This window comes from Oncorhynchus keta, chromosome 25 (assembly GCF_023373465.1).
Source record: "Oncorhynchus keta strain PuntledgeMale-10-30-2019 chromosome 25, Oket_V2, whole genome shotgun sequence".
In the NCBI taxonomy this organism is placed as follows: domain Eukaryota; kingdom Metazoa; phylum Chordata; class Actinopteri; order Salmoniformes; family Salmonidae; genus Oncorhynchus; species Oncorhynchus keta.
The window spans coordinates 44,176,156-44,182,370 of NC_068445.1; the positions used below are offsets into that span (position 1 = coordinate 44,176,156).

The following is a 6,215-nucleotide window of genomic DNA, read 5'->3' on the forward strand; positions in this document are numbered from 1 at the left end:
TACCAGAAGTAATGTGGGGCTCGTCTTGGCTGGAACAACAGACTGGAAAGAGTTAGGTTAGCCAGGCACACCCCGGTCACCCAAGTGGGGTTGCCATGGTGAGTTAAGTGGGCTGCATTCCTCTGAGTTCCAGAGTGTTATAGTTGAAGTTTGGTTTGAGGGTTTCTGGCGTGAGGGGGGGGGGGGCTCCCAATTGTGAAAGAAAAGCGAGAATGATTTATAGAGGGCATGACAGAGAGGACAGAGAAGGTTAAACGCCATTGAGAACTGAATGAAACACTGTTTCCCACACTGTGGGAGAACACTTATCTTGACGGGGATGGTCATAGACAATGACCCGTTTTAAAAGTTGGGTAATCTTTGTTTGAGGACAGGAGGACCACCATGTTTGACCCACCCTGTGAGGACCCAGATTAATCATTTATTCACTTATTCGGGGGGTATCTTAGAATTTAGAGAAGTGAGCCAGCAACCATAGGGATGCCAGTCCCTGGTTGAATCCCTGGTCTGCCTGGACAAATCTGGCAGAAAGTGAGCCAACAACTGCATGGCTGCTTGTATCAAATCCTGGAAAATAATGTAATATTATTCATTCATTCATCAATCGTTCATTCATTCATGCATCTCAGCATCCATTCTACCATTCAGTTTGACTTCTCTAAAGGCACAGTACTCTCCTCCTGACCCAGGCCATGATGTAACCTGTTTTAATGTAATCTCCTGACCCAGGCCATGATGTAACCTGTTTTAATGTAATCTCCTGACCCAGGCTGTGATGTAACCTGTTTTAATGTAATCTCCTGACCCAGGCTGTGATGTAACCTGTTTTAATGTAATCTCCTGACCCAGGCTGTGATGTAACCTGTTTTAATGTAATCTCCTGACCCAGGCTGTGATGTAACCTGTAATCTCCTGACCCAGGCTGTGATGTAACCTGTTTTAATGTAATCTCCTGACCCAGGCCGTGATGTAACCTGTTTTAATGTAATCTCCTGACCCAGGTTGTGATGTAACCTGTTTTAATGTAATCTCCTGACCCAGGCTGTGATTTAACCTGTTTTAATGTAATCTCCTGACCCAGGCTGTGATGTAACCTGTTTTAATGTAATCTCCTGACCCAGGCTGTGATGTAACCTGTTTTAATGTAATCTCCTGACCCAGGCTGTGATGTAACCTGTTTTAATGTAATCTCCTGACCCAGGCTGTGATTTAACCTGTTTTAATGTAATCTCCTGACCCAGGCTGTGATGTAACCTGTTTTAATGTAATCTCCTGACCCAGGCTGTGATGTAACCTGTTTTAATGTAATCTCCTGACCCAGGCTGTGATGTAACCTGTTTTAATGTAATCTCCTGACCCAGGCTGTGATGTAACCTGTTTTAATGTAATCTCCTGACCCAGGCTGTGATTTAACCTGTTTTAATGTAATCTCCTGACCCAGGCTGTGATGTAACCTGTTTTAATGTAATCTCCTGACCCAGGCTGTGATGTAACCTGTAATCTCCTGACCCAGGCTGTGATGTAACCTGTTTTAATGTAATCTCCTGACCCAGGCTGTGATGTAACCTGTTTTAATGTAATCTCCTGACCCAGGCTGTGATGTAACCTGTTTTAATGTAATCTCCTGACCCAGGCTGTGATGTAACCTGTTTTAATGTAATCTCCTGACCCAGGCTGTGATGTAACCTGTTTTAATGTAATCTCCTGACCCAGGCTGTGATTTAACCTGTTTTAATGTAATCTCCTGGCCCAGGCTGTGATGTAACCTGTTTTAATGTAATCTCCTGACCCAGGCTGTGATGTAACCTGTTTTATTGTAACAATCAGTAGGTAATTCCTCACTAGACCGTACTGACCTGATTCTGATCCCTCCTCAATGTAAACAGTCTCTGATGTAACACAACCTAATGAGCAAATTAGCTACTTGGCTTTAAAACATTTTGGAATGTGGACTTTTTCCTTTGAATGAGAACGAAGCTATATTTGTCAGAAAGCTGTGTGTGAAGGGCAAGACACCTACCTACCTCAGAGGAGGAGCTTAGAATCTCTCTGTTCTTCTTTTAGATTCTACTTCCTGTTAGTTCTGGAATGTTTCCAGTTCTAGAACTAGAACCACTGAGACAAAAGGAAAGGAATCCAAGATGGAAATGCCCAAATGGTGACATAGACAGTCAGACTTAGACCCCTGCAGTTCCAACAGAATATGTGGAAGTATGGATTGGAATGTGAGTGATTTATAACGGATCCATTTGGGGGCTTTTTTTTAAGGCCTATTGTTTTACTGACATTTCACTCCTACCTTGTACTTGATTGAATTAAGGTCACTAATTAGTAAGGAACTCCCCACAACTGGTTGTCTAGGTCTTAATTGAATGAAAAAAAATGAAAAAAAAACTAAAACCTGCAGACACTAGACCCTCCATGGAATGAGTTTGACACACCTTATCTAAAGCATAGTGTTGTTTTTGAAAGGATTGGAATGAAAGGAATCTGTTTTACAGATGTGCATCTTCTAGATCTTCTTACTGTAAATGTAATACTGTAAACACTGCATCCAGACCCAATTCTTACTTGGTTGATGGCTTTTGGTTCGCCGTACATTGGTCAAAATGGCTGCCACATAATTGTCAGGTACATTGGTCAAAATGGCTGCCACATAATTGTCAGGTACATCGGTCAAAATGGCTGCCACATCATTGTCAGGTACATTGGTCAAAATGGCTGCCACATCATTGTCAGGTACATTGGTCAAAATGGCTGCCACATAATTGTCAGGTACATTGGTCAAAATGGCTGCCACATAATTGTCAGGTACATCGGTCAAAATGGCTGCCACATAATTGTCAGGTACATTGGTCAAAATGGCTGCCACATAATTGTCAGGTACATTGGTCAAAATGGCTGCCACATAATTGTCAGGTACATTGGTCAAAATGGCTGCCACATAATTGTCAGGTACATCGGTCAAAATGGCTGCCACATAATTGTCAGGTACATTGGTCAAAATGGCTGCCACATAATTGTCAGGTACATTGGTCAAAATGGCTGCCACATAATTGTCAGGTACATTGGTCAAAATGGCTCCCACATAATTGTCCGGTATATTGGTCAAAATGGCTGCCACATAATTGTCAGGTACATCGGTCAAAATGGCTGCCACATCATTGTCAGGTACATCGGTCAAAATGGCTGCCACATAATTGGCTGCTAGATTCTATAAAACGGGCAGCAGAGTTAAAGGGGGTCCATGCAGGCTACTAAGTGTTGTGTAATTGGAGTGGATGGACGAAATCAGGGGCGACGTCACAAATGGCTGCCACATAATTGCACTACTTTTGACCAGGGCGCATAGTGAATAGGGCTCTGGTCAACAGTAGTGTACTATATAGTGAATAGGGCTCTGGTCAACAGTAGTGTTCTATATAGGGAATAGGGCTCTGGTCAACAGTAGTGTACTATATAGGGAATAGGGCTCTGGTCAACAGTAGTGTTCTATATAGGGAATAGGGCTCTGGTCAACAGTAGTGTTCTATATAGGGAATAGGGCTCTGGTCAACAGTAGTGTTCTATATAGGGAATAGGGCTCTGGTCAACAGTAGTGTTCTATATAGGGAATAGGGCTCTGGTCAACAGTAGTGTTCTATATAGGGAATAGGGAGCCATTCACACCTGGAAAAGCTGCCTTTGAAAAGACTACAGGACTACAGGACTACTAAACAGACAGCCGTAAGGACTACAGGACTACTACACAGACAGCCATAAGGACTACAGGACTACTAAACAGACAGCCATCAGGACTACAGGACTACAGGACTACAGGACTACTAAACAGACAGCCATCAGGACTACAGGACTACTAAACAGACAGCCATAAGGACTACAGGACTACTAAACAGACAGCCATAAGGACTACAGGACTACTAAACAGACAGCCATCAGGACTACAGGACTACAGGACTACTAAACAGACAGCCATCAGGACTACAGGACTACTAAACAGACAGCCATAAGGACTACAGGACTACTAAACAGACAGCCATAAGGACTACAGGACTACAGGACTACTAAACAGACAGCCATCAGGACTACAGGACTACTAAACAGACAGCCATCAGGACTACAGGACTACAGGACTACTAAACAGACACCCATAAGGACTACAGGACTACTAAACAGACAGCCATAAGGACTACAGGACTACTAAACATACAGCCATCAGGACTACAGGACTACTAAACAGACAGCCATAAGGACTACAGGACTACAGGACTACTAAACAGACAGCCATAAGGACTACAGGACTACTAAACAGACAGCCATAAGGACTACAGGACTACTAAACAGACAGCCATAAGGACTACAGGACTACTAAACAGACAGCCATAAGGACTACAGGACTACTAAACAGACAGCCATAAGGACTACAGGACTACTAAACAGACAGCCATCAGGACTACAGGACTACAGGACTACTAAACAGACAGCCATAAGGACTACAGGACTACTAAACAGACAGCCATAAGGACTACAGGACTACAGGACTACTAAACAGACAGCCATCAGGACTACAGGACTACTAAACAGACAGCCATAAGGACTACTGGACTACAGGACTACTAAACAGACAGCCACACATCACACAACGCTCTCTCTCTGGAATCACCTCTCTTTACAATGTCTGATAAATGACTTAGTGGTGGTTATGGTTATCGTGCCACTTGTGCTTTTAAAATTCCGCGGTGTGTTTTATAATTCTGCGGTTGGCATCCGTCCCACCCTGATCTATAAACATACTATACTGCAGCATCTGCAGACCAGCTACAGGTGAAGGAAGAAGATCTATAAACATACTGTACTGCAGCATCTGCAGACCAGCTACAGGTGAAGGGAGAAGATCTATAAACATACTGTACTGCAGCATCTGCAGACCAGCTACAGGTGAAGGGAGAAGATCTATAAACATACTGTACTGCAGCATCTGCAGACCAGCTACAGGTGAAGGGAGAAGATCTATAAACATACTGTACTGCAGCATCTGCAGACCAGCTACAGGTGAAGGGAGAAGATCTATAAACATACTGTACTGCAGCATCTGCAGACCAGCTAGAGTGAAGGGAGAAGATCTATAAACATACTGTACTGCAGCATCTGCAGACCAGAAGAAGGAAGAAGATCTATAAACATACTGTACTGCAGCATCTGCAGACCAGCTACAGGTGAAGGGAGAAGATCTATAAACATACTGTACTGCAGCATCTGCAGACCAGCTACAGGTGAAGGGAGAAGATCTATAAACATACTGTACTGCAGCATCTGCAGACCAGCTACAGGTGAAGGGAGAAGATCTATAAACATACTGTACTGCAGCATCTGCAGACCAGCTACAGGTGAAGGGAGAAGATCTATAAACATACTGTACTGCAGCATCTGCAGACCAGCTACAGGTGAAGGGAGAAGGGGAAAACGTACACTCTTAGTAAGGTCCAAAAAGGTTTACTTCAAAGGGTTCTCTATGAGGACAGCCAAATCAACTTTTTAGGATCTAGATTGCAGCTTTAATTCCAAGAGTACATTATTATAAACGTCTAAAATGTATGGTAAAGACCAGCAAGACAGGAAAATAAACCTGGGTCTCTGGCGTGAAAGGCAAGCACCCTATGCTTCGCGCCAATGGGGTTAACCCAATTGATGGGAATTGTAACATATCTCATACAGTGCATTTGGAAAGTATTCAGAAAACTTGACTTTTTTCACATTTTTTTATTTTTTATTACAGCCTTATTCTAAAATGGATTAAAAAATAAATAAATGTCCTTCATCAATCTACACACAATACCCCCATCATGACAAAGAGAAAACTGTTTTTCAGAAAATGTTGCTAAAAATGTTTTTAAAAGTACACTTATTTACATAAGTATTCAGACCCTTTGCTATAAGACTGGAAATTGAGATCAGGTGCATCCTGTTTCCATTGATCATCCTTGAGATGTTTCTACAACTTGATTGTAGTCCACCTGTGGGAAATTCATTTGATTGGACATGATTTGGAAAGGCACATATCTGTCTATATACAGTTCCACGGTTGACAGGGCATGTCAGAGCAAACACCAAGCCATGAGGTCGAAGGAATTCTCCGTAGAGCTCTGAGCCAAGATTGTGTCGAGGCACAGATCTGGGGAAGGGTACCAAAACATTTCTGCAGCATTTAAGGTCCC

The 6,215-nt window shown here is 42.9% G+C and overlaps 1 long non-coding RNA gene across 1 annotated transcript; it reads right to left on the reverse strand.

Moving 5' to 3' along the window:
- Positions 1-756: 756 nt before the first annotated feature.
- Positions 757-1,368, reverse strand: LOC127911942 (uncharacterized). Its single transcript, XR_008079845.1, has 3 exons — positions 1,215-1,368; positions 1,055-1,174; positions 757-902 (listed from the first exon to the last, which is right to left on the reverse strand). It is a non-coding gene; the product is annotated as an uncharacterized LOC127911942 (long non-coding RNA).
- Between the last annotated feature and the right edge of the window lie 4,847 nt (positions 1,369-6,215).